This window comes from Heptranchias perlo, chromosome 2, assembly GCF_035084215.1.
Source record: "Heptranchias perlo isolate sHepPer1 chromosome 2, sHepPer1.hap1, whole genome shotgun sequence".
In the NCBI taxonomy this organism is placed as follows: Eukaryota; Metazoa; Chordata; class Chondrichthyes; order Hexanchiformes; family Hexanchidae; genus Heptranchias; species Heptranchias perlo.
The window spans coordinates 134,715,021-134,729,510 of NC_090326.1; the positions used below are offsets into that span (position 1 = coordinate 134,715,021).

At 40.0% G+C, this 14,490-nt stretch overlaps 1 protein-coding gene across 2 annotated transcripts in view; it reads left to right on the forward strand.

The window, feature by feature from the left end:
- Positions 1–14,490, forward strand: part of waca (WW domain containing adaptor with coiled-coil a) — a 117,730-nt gene that overhangs the window by 14,663 nt on the left and 88,577 nt on the right. The window lies entirely within an intron of this gene.

A 14,490-nucleotide genomic window follows, 5' to 3' on the forward strand; every position in this document is an offset into this window, starting at 1 on the left:
ACAAAGGGATCTGGGGGTCCTAGTGCAAGAAAATCAAAAAGTTAGTATGCAGGTGCAGCAGGTGACCAAGAAAACCAACGGAAAGTTGGCTTTTATTGCTAGGGGGATAGAATATAAAAACAGGGAGGTATTGCTGCAGTTATATAAGGTATTGGTGAGACCGCACCTGGAATACTGCATACAGTTTTGGTCTCCATACTTAAGAAAAGACATACTTGCTCTCGAGGCAGTACAAAGAAGGTTCACTAGGTTAATCCTGGGGATGAGGGGGCGGACGTATGAGGAGAGGTTGAGTAGATTGGGACTCTACTCATTGGAGTTCAGAAGAATGAGAGGCGATCTTATTGAAACATATAAGATTGTGAAGGGGCTTGATCGGGTGGATGCGGTAAGGATGTTCCCAAGGATGGGTGAAACTAGAACGAGGGGGCATAATCTTAGAATAAGGGGCTGCTCTTTCAAAACTGAGATGAGGAGAAACTTCTTCACTCAGAGGGTAGCAGGTCTGTGGAATTTGCTGCCCCAGGAAGCTGTGGAAGCTACATCATTAAATAAATTTAAAACAGAAATCGACAGTTTCCTAGAAGTAAAGGGAATTAGGGGTTACGGGGAGCGGGCAGGAAATTGGACATGAATTTAGATTTGAGGTTAGGATCAGATCAGCCATGATCTTATTGAATGGCGGAGCAGGCTCGAGGGGCCGATTGGCCTACTCCTGCTCTTATTTCTTATGTTCTTATGAGTGTTTGGCCCTAAGGTTTTCCAGCTTGAGCTGGTAGGGGTGTTGGTTCCAGTTCCTGTCTGAAGCTGTGGTCAACCAAGTGATTCTTTGAATCTGAAGCAAATGCAAGTTGCTGAGGCCTGAATGTATCTCGCCTCAATTTGAAGCAGAAAGCAACACATAATTTTAAGCATCAAGATACTTTATTTATTTTCAAGAAAACTATTTTTGTGAAGATGAAGCATTACATTGACACACACAAATGCAGGAGAAATTAGTATTATATATCTATGTATAACATGTGACTGTATATCACAGATCTGCAAATTGCCCTGATCCATTGTGTTGCATGGCATACACCCCTATTATTATATAACAGCCTATCTTCCAACTCACTGCACTGCAGTGGAAGATCCATTTTTAATATTACAAACAGTACTATTATGCCATAGCTCTCTTGTTATAGATTTAAAACAATCGAGAGAAAATAGCCATTTATTTAATGCAATATGCTTCTCACTTGTATCTGAAACTGACTATCAGTTCACATACACAGTCCCCTGAAGAAATAACTATTAAGCTTTTCAGTGCCCTGAGCTTGTGTGTACTTAACAACTAGACTTTGTTTTATAAGGATACAGCTTCAACTCGGCAGAACAATATATTGTCCTTTAAAGCAGTCTGACTTACTTGGAGACTGCTGCAAGAAATGTATTAGCATATATTTTAAAAGTAGTCTGACTGCGTACATTTCCTATCCTTCTGGTGCCATACTCCGGCGTAATGTGTTTGGAATTTGAAAAGTGAATTTGTTGGGAAGAATAAACTCATTTCAAGATTTTCCTCCTTGTATTCCAGTGCCCCATATATGCAGTTATTCTTGTATTTGTTAGGAAATCTAATGTTATTAAAAGTACAAGCAAGAAAATAAAAGCCAGTAATGTGCTGTTACTTAGAGAAATTTGGATGGGGTGCGACTTGGGGTGAGTGTGAAATGTATATTTCCCCAGCTTCCTCCTTTCTTGAAGCCAGTGACTTATGCTGGGGTACAATTTCATGTTCTTTGGCTGACCTTGCTTTCCCTGCTCAAGTGGCCATTCTTTAAGCCCAGACAGTGAGTATTGGAAGGCTGCTCAACTTTGGAGGAGTGGTGGAAGAGCAGTGCTGGTGTAACAGTCAAACTTTACCCTGTCCATGTATAAACGTCATTAGATAGTGAGCTGAACCACAACAGTGTGTTCATTATTCCCCAACTTCAATCTTCGCAATCCTGCACATATTTAGCAAGAAGGAACACTTTCTGTGAAGAAACAGGATGAATAAATTCAACTAATACTCCAGCAGAAATAGCCTGGTATTCACTTCAGTGTCTTCAGATGTCTTTTGTGTGAAATACCATAAATAGTTCATGGATTCAGACGGGTTGCGATTTCTCTCCCCTCCAGCACTCTTCCTCCCCACCTCCAACTATGCTATTACAAAGCGTGTGTAACCATGCACTTTTTAAAAAGCTATTTTTACTTTATGGGCCTGTTGTGAAAGAAAGACTTGCATTTATATAGCGCCTTTCACAAACTTAGGACATCCCAAAGAGCTATACAGCCAGTGAAGTATTTTTTTTTGAAGTGTAATCACTGTTGTAATATAGGAAAAACGGCAGCCAATTTGCACACAGCAAGGTCTGTCAAACGGCCATGTGACAATGACCAGATAACCTTTTTGTGATTTAGTGAAACTGACGCTTCATAATTTTGTACACCAGTCTCAAACATGTGCAACAGTCTTTTCTTCCCTCCGGCAAAGTGCAATAATTGATTCGTTTCCATGCCCTTTCTCTACATTTCATGACTAAAAAGTTCAGGGAAATGGAGGGAATACAGCAGATGGTGGGGTAATAGAAGAGGCTAGGTACACAATAACGGTCTGAGCTAGCACCACAACATTTCAATGCTGCTTTGTCCATGAGAGCGAACTACAGTTCTTCACCTAATTTCTGTCATAAAATGTTTCTTGGTTGCATTGTTAAAATAAGGAGTTTCCATTTTATAATTTTTCATGTTTCTATACCTGGAGACACTACAGTGTGAAAAAGTGCTTCCTGATTTCAATCCTAAATGGCATAGCTTAAATTGTAAAATTTAGTTGAACGTCTCTTCCGAAAGAGTGCAGTGCGGCACTCCGTTTGCCTAGATTATGTGCTCGAGTCTCTGAAGTGGGACTTGAACCCACGACCTTCTGACTCGAGAGGTGAGAGTGCTACCACTGAGCCAAGGCTGACACCGTTCTCTGTTTTACATTTTACTATATCTTAGAATTGTAAAATTGTTTGACGTGTGGGTTATGGCTTTTGTTCACCTTATTTTTCAGTTTTTAAATTACACTTGATTTTTGAAGAAGGAAAATTTTATTTCAAGAATAAAATTAAACTTAACGATTGAGTCAGTAGAGAAGGCAAGGCATTGTTTTGTAGCTCAGCAGAGCTGTAAAGTAACTCCCCCAGGTCAGTGAGGGTTCTTCAGGCCTGTTGCAGCTGCACATTTTCCGTTTTTTCCCCACACCACCTGCACGTTCCCCTCCAAGTCACACACCATCCCGACTTGGAAATATATCGCCTTTCCTTCATCGTCGCTGGGTCAAAATCCTGGAACTCCCTTCCTAACAGCACTGTGGGAGAACCTTCACCACACGGACTGCAGCGGTTCAAGAAGGCGGCTCACCACCACCTTCTCGAGGGCAATTGGGGATGGGCAATAAATGCCGGCCTCGCCAGCGACGCCCACATCCCATGAATGAATAATAAAAAAAATTTTTGGCTTAAGATGCTGTGGATACTTGTGAAATATCAAATAAATTGCTATGTTCTGTTTTTCTTGATGGCTGTCTAACTTGGCATGCTAATTTGGTATTGTCCATCTTCCTGTTTTCAACAGTGCTGTTATCCTTAGTAACATGTTTGCATGGATTTTTTGCTGGCCTCGCAATATTGCAAATGGCCCGTGCATATGTGCTTTGTTTCCTCGATACAGCAGTCTCTGCCTGAGGGTGGGAAAGTGGCACATTTCTGAGTTGACCAGGCTCCTCTTGGACTGATTGTTTAAGTGCAGGAGATAACTGAAATAGACTTCCCTGGTCCATATGTTGTCCTAATTTGATTCAAATTTAAAAACTTCGACGGGCTCAGTGATAGATATAAAAATACATCTGTGCCTTTCTTGTCCTACATTGTTTACTACCATTCCCATAGCTTCAGCTATGTATTTTATGCTTGGCTATTTCATGAATTGCTATACTCATGGTTTCATAAGTTGAACTGTGATGATAACACCAAGTGGGCTTGTCTGATAAAAGTTTCTACCAGAAAAACTAGTTGAAATTATTGTAGCACCGTTGATTTCTCTTATAGACCAGTTTCAGTGAACCCAGTATTTGAGGTACAGATGTTGATTTTGCAGAGTTTCTGATGTACTGAATTGAGTGTATAGCAATGGGTATTAATTGATTGGCAAAAATCTTCTCCAGTATTGCTCAAGAGTTTGAGCAACTGTTCAGTCTTTTGCTGTCTCTAGGGCTTATCTGCATCTCGGGCTTATTTGCTGCTGAGTGTTGTATCTCTGCCACTGGTTGTTTCCTATTTGCTGTGTCTATACCAATCTTTGAAAATGAGTTATTTCATTGAATTATGCTGCCAATACATTTTACATAGGCTAGGTGGTGAACAGATGTGCATTCTGAGATGGGCAAATATGAATTTGCAGCAGTCTGGTTGCTGTTCCGGGTTCCACTTGAAACTAATATCTTTCTTAATAAACCAGAAGAACCTGTATTTTGTTTTCTCTTTGTGACGAGGTTTTTGCACTGTAGTAGGCATATTTATAACTGCCAGTATTTGTATAGAGTAACAAAAAAAATGAAGCATGGAAGGCCTGTCTGTCCATTGTCCCCATGTCTGTACTTGCTCCATATTGAAGCTATTTACAGTAATCCCATTCCCCTGTTCTCTTCCCATATCCTTTTTCAGTGTTTTCCCCTAAAGTGTTTAATTCCCTCTTAGATGCTCTGATCGATCTTGCTTCAATTGCCAGTTATGGTAATGCATTTCATAATCTAATAACTCTTCACATGAAAGGGTTTCCTCTCGCATCCATATTTTATGCTTCTAGTACTAATCCTAAATTTATGTCCCCTTGTTGGCCAGTTCACTGACCAGTTGGAATAGTAATTCACTACTTTGCTCTCTGAACCCTTTTCAAAACTCAGACTTGTATCGAATCCCCCTTAATCTTAGCTCCAATGAATACAGTCTTAGTTTTTCCAAGTTCCTCCATCATAACCATATCCTCTCATCCCCTCACCACACTAGTAAATCTGCTTCGCAACTTTTTTTTGCACTGTTGTGAATTAAACTTCAGCTCAAAGGAAAGTGGTAAAGCTAAACCTATACAAGTCATTGGTTGTAATGATTTATAGTTAAAATTACAGTTGCAATATTATGTACAGTTTTGGGCACCCTACTTTAGGAAGGATGTATGTCAAGACCATAGAGAGGGTACAGAGAAATTCACAATTATGATGAAGACTGAGAGGCTTGAAATAAGATAGACAAGAGAAACCGGGGCTGTTTTGAATAAAACAGAAAGTTAAGAGGAGATCTGACGGAGGTGTTCAAAATTGAGAGGTCTTGATCAAGTAAATTGGGGAAAAACTATTTTGAGTGGTCAGTGAGTTGGTAACTCGATGGCATAAATTCAAGTACCCTCACCGCACAGACTGCAGTGGTTCAAGAAGGCGGCCCACCACCACCACACCGAGGGCACCTTCGGATGGGTAAAAAATGCTGCTGTTTCCAGCAATGCCCATATCCCTAGAATTAATTTTTTAAAAAGATCATCGCCAAAAGAATGAAGAGATGTTGGGACAAATTTCTTTCATATAAGAGGGCAGTTCGACAGTGATGGAAGCAGAATTCATAATAGCTTTTTAAAAGGAAAGTTGAGAAATAGTTGAAAAAATTAAAAAGATGTGGGGGAGAAAGGGCAGGGGGCCAACTCCTCGAGAGCAGGTGCCAACTTGATGGGCCAAATGGCTTCCTTTTGTATGTAAAATTCAGTGATTCTGTAATTCTCTAGATTATTCCAGTAATATTTTGGAACTGAAACAAAAATCCATGAAGTGCAAAGGAAAAGGAGGAACATCAGAACAACTGCTCATGTAAGGTGCCAACTCCTTTTTTCCCGATTTGCAGAACTGTACTTGTACTAATTAAAGTTGGTACCTTTGGTTGCAAATTAATATCTGGTCATATCTCCAAAGGGCAATATACCTATTGGGAAGGATGTGAAGATAAAAACAAATGCGATTGGTAGACTCGTCCTCTTTATCTGTACCGTTAAAAGTTGTAATCTTAAATTAAGTAATGAATATCTAGAACTGAGGTTTTTGAGAAATTTGATGGGCTGCTTTTTTTAAAACCTGAATCTGCAGGAGAACTTAAGAGAACCATTTTGAATTAATTTGGGAAAGGGTTGATACGGTACCTCATACTTGGGATTGTTGGTGTTAATTGGATTGGGTGCTATTTTGTTCCTTAAACTGGTCGACTGTTTGGATTATTTGCAAAGTGAACCAGGCAGAATTTCATTTGGACGGTGTGGAAAGGTATAATCATAAAGCTAATGCATCTTGTTTGGATGGTGATTTTGTGGAAGAAGAAAATGGAGGATAATGGGGCGATGCGAGGAGGGAAACTTGCCACCGTAGGCCACTACAGAGATTGATATTTATGAGAATTGTGATTTTACACATTTCACAGGTTGTGTTGCACTGAGCAAGATTATCAAGTCAATAACAATAATACGAATGGGTTTATTCAAATTAACATTATTATGGTGTTCACTATTTTCACCAAGGGCTGTGTCAGAACAAGTGTTAATTTAATCTTTCTGGGTCAATTTGTATCCCAGCTATTTCTAGCCCATAAGGTTTCCTCTACATTTATTATTTATTGTTTGCCTTGCAGTTATAGGATTTTATTCAGCTTTTTATAGAAGTTGGATAACTGAATTTAGTTTGCGGGATCCAGTTGGACACCAGATGAAACTGCTGTTTTTGATGTTCGGATGTTGTTTATTAAAGTAATTTCTTAAGTTCTAGACAGTATAATCCTATTGAAGAACAAAAAGTACAGACTTTTGGATAAGCCTAAATTTCTCTCGACTGCCAAACATTTTACAACTTGGCAGCCTCAGAAGGGGTTGATATGGGTACAGTTGGTGTTTTTTTTAAAAACAAGACAATTCCCCATGCTTCCCTGATAGCTAGGTTGGTAAGTGTACTGTGCGGTGCTGTACTTGCCCATAAATACTAAGAAACTCCCAAATTTGATTGCTGATCTGTGCTGAGTTAGCTGATCTTAGTTGGGCCGAGATTTGAGGGCTCAACAGGGTTCGGTGCAGAGGACAATTCAGCCAGCTTGCTGTCTGTTGGAGGTGTGTGGGTGGACCATGGGTGCAGGATGTGGCTCAGTTTGCCCCTTCTCATGCCTCCCTGTTCAAATGAGCTGCTTATACCCCACTGTTCTTAGTTGACTTTGCCCTGCTTAACATACGGTAAATATCACCAAAGATATCCTGTGTGGGTGCGACTTTGTGTCTCCTCGTTCTGCGACTGTCGATATAGATGGTGACACGGTCATTCATTGTTTTTCTGTGGTCCACTTCATGGCACAGCGCTTTCATTGTTTTATTCCTACCTGGCCCTAGGATTTCATCCTGTGGTCCCCTCCTTGGTGACATCTGTAAGCAAGGGGTCAGCTTCCATATGTGGACACCACCCACTTTTACCTCACTTTCACTGAGTGCAACTCCTTTACACTAGCTGTGTTGTCTGACTGTCCAGTATCAAGTTTTGGAAAAGCTAAAATTTTATCCGAATAAAATTGTCAAGACTAAAGTCATCTTGTTCAACATTAGCCTGAAATGCTGTGTGCCAGCCCTTGATCCCATCCCCTTACCCAGCAATTTGCTCAGGCTAAACCTGCACATGCATATGTTCTTGTTCTATTCACTCTTGAGTTGAACTTCAAACCCCATGTGCAGTGTATCGCCATAACTGACCATTTCCACTTCAGTATTGCTTGCTTCCATTGCTACTTCATTCATGATGTGGAGATGCCAGTGATGGACTGGGGTGGACAAATGTAAGGAGTCGCACACCACCAGGTTATAGTCCAACAGCTTTATTTGAAATCACAAGCTTTTGGAGCTTTGCTCCTTCGTCAGGTGCAGTGAGGAGTTGCATAAAGGCACAGCATATATTGTCAGAGAACAATGCGTGGTGATTGCAGATAATCTTTCTAACTGCCCTTTATCACACCTGCCGTGTTGGACTATAACCTGGTGTTGTGCGACTCCTTACATTTGACTGCTTCATTCAGTCAGACACCCTCATCACCTTGAGATTTGGTTTCTTCAGTGCTCTCCTTGCAGGTCTCCTGAGCACAAACTCTAACTCATGGAAAATTCAACACCCGCATCCTGTCTAGCAGCAAGTCACTTTCACCCCTGTTGTTCCTGATGTCCCCTAATTTCCCATCCTGCAATGCATTGATTTTGATATCTTCATCCACAAAACTTCGATGGCCTCACTTTGAGCATCCCTACGTGGTCAGTTTTTGGTAAAATATTAAGATGCCGACGTGGCAAAGAAGCAGAATGCAAAATGGTTAGAAAGGGTTAATTAGTTAGTAACTGAGATTGATACAGGTGGCCTGGCCCTCCTGCTGGGCCATATGTTTGCTTAGTCAGCAGGCCTGCATTGTCTTATCAATGATAGGTCTTTGATGTGATTCAAGGACTGGTCTGAATGTCTCCATGTTTATGGCAGATCAATATAGGTAACGAGCTTAGCCAAAGTTGAAAGACATTCCAAGTTGGGAGATAAGGAACAGAAGGAACAGGGAAGAACATTCCAAGTTGGAAGGTGAGGAAGTATCCCCTTTGATGTCTAACAGCAACATGGTCAGCACATGGACGATCTATGATTGGCTGGAAATAATGTAACCTCGCATGGCAACCTGTGCCCGGCTTATGATTGGTGTTGACTCTTGTGTTAATGATGTTCCAACCCCTATCGATCTGTATAAAGGTATGAGTTTTTGTCTTTGTCTTTGTCTCCTTATTCTGTTAGAATCGTTCGGATTCTCTCAGGAATCTGAATAGAAGCTACAGACTAAGACCTGCTATTAAAGTTGTGATGAACTTTAAAATGTATTCGACGTCAGTTTTTACTGAACCAGACTGAGGGGAAAGAATCCGGATCGTCAACTTCACCATACTTCTGCAACCTCCTTCAGCTCTACGTTGCATATAAAGAAGTGCCATCACATTATGTTCCATTGGTGGCAGAGTGTAAAGCTATTGTGGCCTGTACACTCTCTTTTTCCCATAAACCCCTCTGCCATGCTTCATCTCCACTGCTTCTAAAAGCTTTCTGAAAATCTACGTTTTCGACCTTGCTTTCACTCACTTCCCCTAACTCTTAGAATTCCTGCTCTCGTAAGATTTTCCGTCTCACCTTGTGATGTTTCGCTTTGTTAAAGGTGATGTGTAAGTTGCAACACAGCATAAGCCCCTGCAATTGGAAAGAATTTGAAGTGGAATACCTCTTTCAGACTATATGTTTGTAGGTTTTTAATTGCTCCATTTTAATAATACTGACCTATTTGTTGTAACAGTGATGGTCTGCATTGATATTTTTTCACAGGAATTGAGTTTGTGATGTGGCACAGTTCTAAACTGCAAGAATTAACTGCTTTTGCAGTAATTGGAGTCTCCTTTGGTGGTTTTATTTCATGTTTGAGTGTCCTGCTCAATTTATTCAGTTTATTGCTTTTGTGAGACTATTTGGCCTTCATTGCAAGAGGATTTGAGTATAGGAGCAAGGATGTCTTGCTGCAGTTATACAGGGCCTTGGTGAGACCACACCTGTAGTTTTGGTCTCCTTACCTAAGAAAGGATACACTTGCCATGGAGGGAGTGCAGCGAAGGTTCACCAGACTTATTCCTGGGATGGCAGGACTGTCGTATGAGGAGAGATTGGGTCGACTCGGCCTCTGTTCACTCGAGTTTAGAAGAATGAGAGGGGATCACATTGAAACATACAAAATTCTGACACTGCTGGACAGACTGGATGCAGGGAGGATGTTTCCCCTGGCAGGGGGGTCCAGAATGAAGGGTCACAGTCTCAGGATACGGGGTAGGATATTTAGGACCGAGATGAGGAGAAATTTCTTCACTCAGGGTGGTGAACCTGTGGAATTCTCTACTACAGAAGGCTGTGGAGGCCAAGTCACTGAATATATTTAAGAAGGAGCTAGATAGATTTCTTGACACAAAAGGCACCAAGGGGTATGGGGAGAGAGCGGGAATATGGCATTGAGATAGAAGATCAGCCATGATCATTTTGAATGGCAGAGCAGGCTCGAAGGGCCAAATGGCCTACTCCTGCTCCTATTTTCTATGTTTCTTACTCATGTTTCCATTATTTAATTTGACCCTAGCATCTTTGATTTCATTGAGAAAAGTGTATCCCAGAGGCCACACAGCTAAATGTCAGGAGATGTGAAATTTTCTCTACATACATCACAAAATATTTCACAAGGTTGTACTGTATTGGGCTCCTGTAAAAAGCATATTTGTATTTGAAAATACAACTTTACTGAAGCCAAGAAGGCCCAGTGTTTCATATTCAGTAAATAATCTGAGGACTGATTTAAAATCATGTGAATTGATATACAGTTCTTTTTGTACCGTGTGAGATTTGAACATTAAACATCGAAGCATTTTAAGAATCTGATCTTTGCTTTCATCCTGCAACTTGTGTTCATCTCCACCAAATGTATCAACCTTCTCTTATCCATAAATTTGTGGGGTTTTTTGTATGCTAAACAGTGGTAGTACAGGTAATTAATTGCACTCAACTATTTTATGAAATCATGGAGGCAGTTCCATTTCCTGAACATGTATTTGTAACTGAATATCATGTTTCAAAGTCAGTGGCATCACATATGCTAGCAGCACGATGTCTTGAAAAGGTAATTTTCTTCAAAAGATATCAAGTGACCTTGTTGCAATATTTATTGCAGAACAGCTATAAGAATGACATGAGGTTTGACTTTGTAAATATTGGCAATGTGATAATGTAACTCAGTTGGAAAAATTACTGTGTGAAACCTGCATACCAACAGATGTATTTCTATTTTCATTTTTGCCATTCTTCGCTGTCAAATCAATTTGAGCATTAGTCTTAACATTCACTCTCGATCTCTTTGGAGTGCCCAACTGTTTGAAGTTGGGGGCTGAATCCGCGTGTTGCAGCTCGTGAAAGGGCCATGGATGTTGCTGATTTATTCCATGCTTTAAAAAAAAGCATTGCTGTCTGGGCTTGAAATTGATTTCATTTTTAAAAAGCATTTATTTCCATCAGTCATTACTAACAGAATAGCAAGTCTGAAAAGTTCCATGTGTTTTCAGAACTAATGAAAGTATATTTTTAGGTTGCAGTATGTAGTTTCCCAAATCAGCAGTTATTACCAAAACATTGTTTATGAATCTTGAATATTAGTAGTATTATTTAAAACAAAAATCAGGGAGACCATTGAAGGTTGGCAGTCCTGTGTGTATGGTCAACGCTTAAAAGAAAATGGATTACAACATTATTCTGGCTCATGACACTGAAAATGTAATCATAGTCAGTCTTCCCCAAGTAATGCAGTTGTGAACTGCCACAATGTGATTCTTTCGTTCCTGCAATTCCTTCATGTCTTCATGAATACACACAGCAACTTTAAACTGTTGCTTCACCAGTATTCACCAAATTTGCTCTGCCTATGCCATTATTGGCGAACTCACTGAGCTCGCCAATAATGGTATGGGCAGAGCAAATTTAACAAGCAGTCACTGGGCTGAAAACTGAAAATTACAAGCTACCTATTGGATACTGTGAATCTTTTTTTTTGGCATTTTTTTTCCTTCAGAGGCTAGTGCTGAAGATTCAAGAAAGCAGTTATTGCTGCATTGTAGCTCCTTTTTGAAAATAATTGGATAAATATCTGGTTAGGAATGGGATTGCAGATTATAAGGTTAGATGGAGGAGATATGCTGTTGGGGAGGTCATGATCCTTAGCTGGTGGGACCATGCAACGTAGTTACAGGACCGGAAATTTGCAGTCCATCTGGCCAGTCGTAATGTCCAACAATATCTCTCATACCCCTCTATCAGATTTTTCTCTAGGTACGCATTCAACTACCCTGACAGTCCATTCCACGCATTCACCACTCTATGCAGAAGGTAATTGAATGTAAATGATTTTTTCACATTCCCTCTTTTTGAGGCTCTGGAAAGCAGCTTATGTGGGAAAAAAAATACAGGTTCATTGGGTACTTAGGTATTTCTGAAATTGCCGCTAGGTGGTAGGAGAAACTGCAGAACTTTCCCAAGCAGATAAAATGAGAGTCGGAGTTACTGCAGATTATGTTTTACAAATCCCGCGTAACAATTTGGCCTGGTGGGCTGAATGCACATTTTTCTTGTCATTCTTTCTTGAATTGCATTAATAATATGGAAGTTGGGTAGATGTAACTTTTACACTGTTATGTTCTGTTTTTGTAGGTTAAAACCCCTGTGTAGCCACACTTAGATGAGTAAATGTCTTGAAACTTTAATCCCAGTGTTGATTGCCCTGTTGTGACATCCATAAATTTGTATTTGTATGAGTAGTTTTTTGGTTATGTTTTTGAAATCTTCGTAGCTGTTTTGCAACATTTCTCCTGACTTTTTACTTGTAGATATAATGTTTGCTTCCAATACCAGAATTTGGGACTATCACTTTTGGTTCTGATACTGCTAAAAACAAATTTAATTCAGGCTAGTTAGGCTCCTCAAAATTTGAAATTTGCTATGTACTTTAATATATCCCCACAGTACATCCTTCAGTTATCCCAGATATGTACTTTTAGGATATATTCTGGGAACTATCTGTAGCAGAAAGCTCAGCAAACTGTACCAAAAACAAAACTGCTGTCCTTTGGCTTTGCTAAATTGGTTACAAAATCTTGGTTGTATTCAGAGATTAAGATTTCACAGCCATTCCAGTTCCAAGAGCAAAATAACCGGGGTATTTTTTCCACTTGATTTTATTTTCTCTTTAGTTTTCAATTACAGGCATTTAAAGGCACCATTATATCACTATCACTGTTTACATGTAGTCATTTTTTAAGTCTTGCTGAACTGTAGTAAATGCAGGCAGCTGGAAAAGCAGCAGCCAGGTGCAGATAGTATTTGGCAAAGTAACCAACAAATAAGTTACTGAAGCTGAAGGCTATGAGGGAAAGGAAAAAAGCACCAGTGAAGAATCTATGGCTTTGTTGTGAATTGGTGAGGGAGTATGTATATTGTTGTGTTTTAACTTGATTGCTTTTTAATGAAGTCTCCCTGGACAGATTTTAAGTGACTTGTATATACATGAATGGTACAGACTTCAGAACTTTTCTCTTCTTCCCTCAATGTTCTCACTTTTTCTGCAAAAGATAGTGATTCATGCTGTGATAAAACTACAGGCACCAGAAGTCCTCTAGTACCTCAAAAAGTGGCCTTTCTTGTATGCCAGCTGTTCAGTCAGACCATCACAGCCATGCCCAATCCTATCCACATGCAGTTTTCAGTCAGCATCACTGGATAATGCACAGCGGAGGGAATTCTGCCTGATTATTTTCCCTCCCTTGCCTTGTCCATTGGGATTAAGATTTATGGATTGTGATCCATTATTTCTTACTGCATCTGTAAAGCATCCAGAACAGATTTAAGAATGACTTTAGTGCTAATCTCATAATTCACAGCCATTCGGCTGTCCTCCAAAGATATAAACTTACATTTTCAGCCCATTTTGAAAATAGTGGACCAAATTCAGCTTAATTGTGACAAACTATGGAAGAGATAACTGAAGAGGATAGGTAACACAAAAGATCGTAATCTTTATTTTAAAATAGGTGGAATCATTGATGAGAAATAGTTCACCATAAAATGAACCATCCAGTGATGGACTGCATTTGTTTGAAGAATAGCTGGGTTTTGTAGTTTAAATATTTAGAGTTGGTGCTGCCCTGATGGCTCACTGGTATTATCCATTGAGTAGGTCTCAGTGATACAGACCAGGAAGGTCCTAGGTTCAATCCCAATCTGTTGTTAGATTATTTCTGGGGTAGAGTTAGTGGTGCTAAAGTTGGCCTCCGCGTTCTTGAGTTAAAGGCTGTCGGAACCCAAGCCCAAGCTTGTCCTTACCAGACATTCACACTTCCGACAGGGATTAATGAAGAGCGCAGGAGTGGGAACCATAGAATCGCGCAGAACTTTACAGTACTGGCAGAGGCAAATATGCCCTTGGGTAGAGAAAACCTCCAGTGCATTTGATCTCTGTACTGGTGACAGCTGCAAATGTAAACAGCTGTGTGACAACTGCACTTTTATATCTCATTGAAGGCAGGCTGACTGAGTCCAAAGCACTTTCAACATTGCTGGCCTGTTTTTTAAAAAATAATAATTTCTGCCATCATTAGGCAAGGGTTCGTGGAGGAGATGCATCTTTGTTGTTTTTGACAATTTGAAGAGAGTGGTGTAAATTTAGAATTATTGTAAATATATACACATTGTCGTGTGTATTCTGTTTTACACTCACTATTTAAAAAAAATACTTGGATCCATCCTTTTTTGGTCCA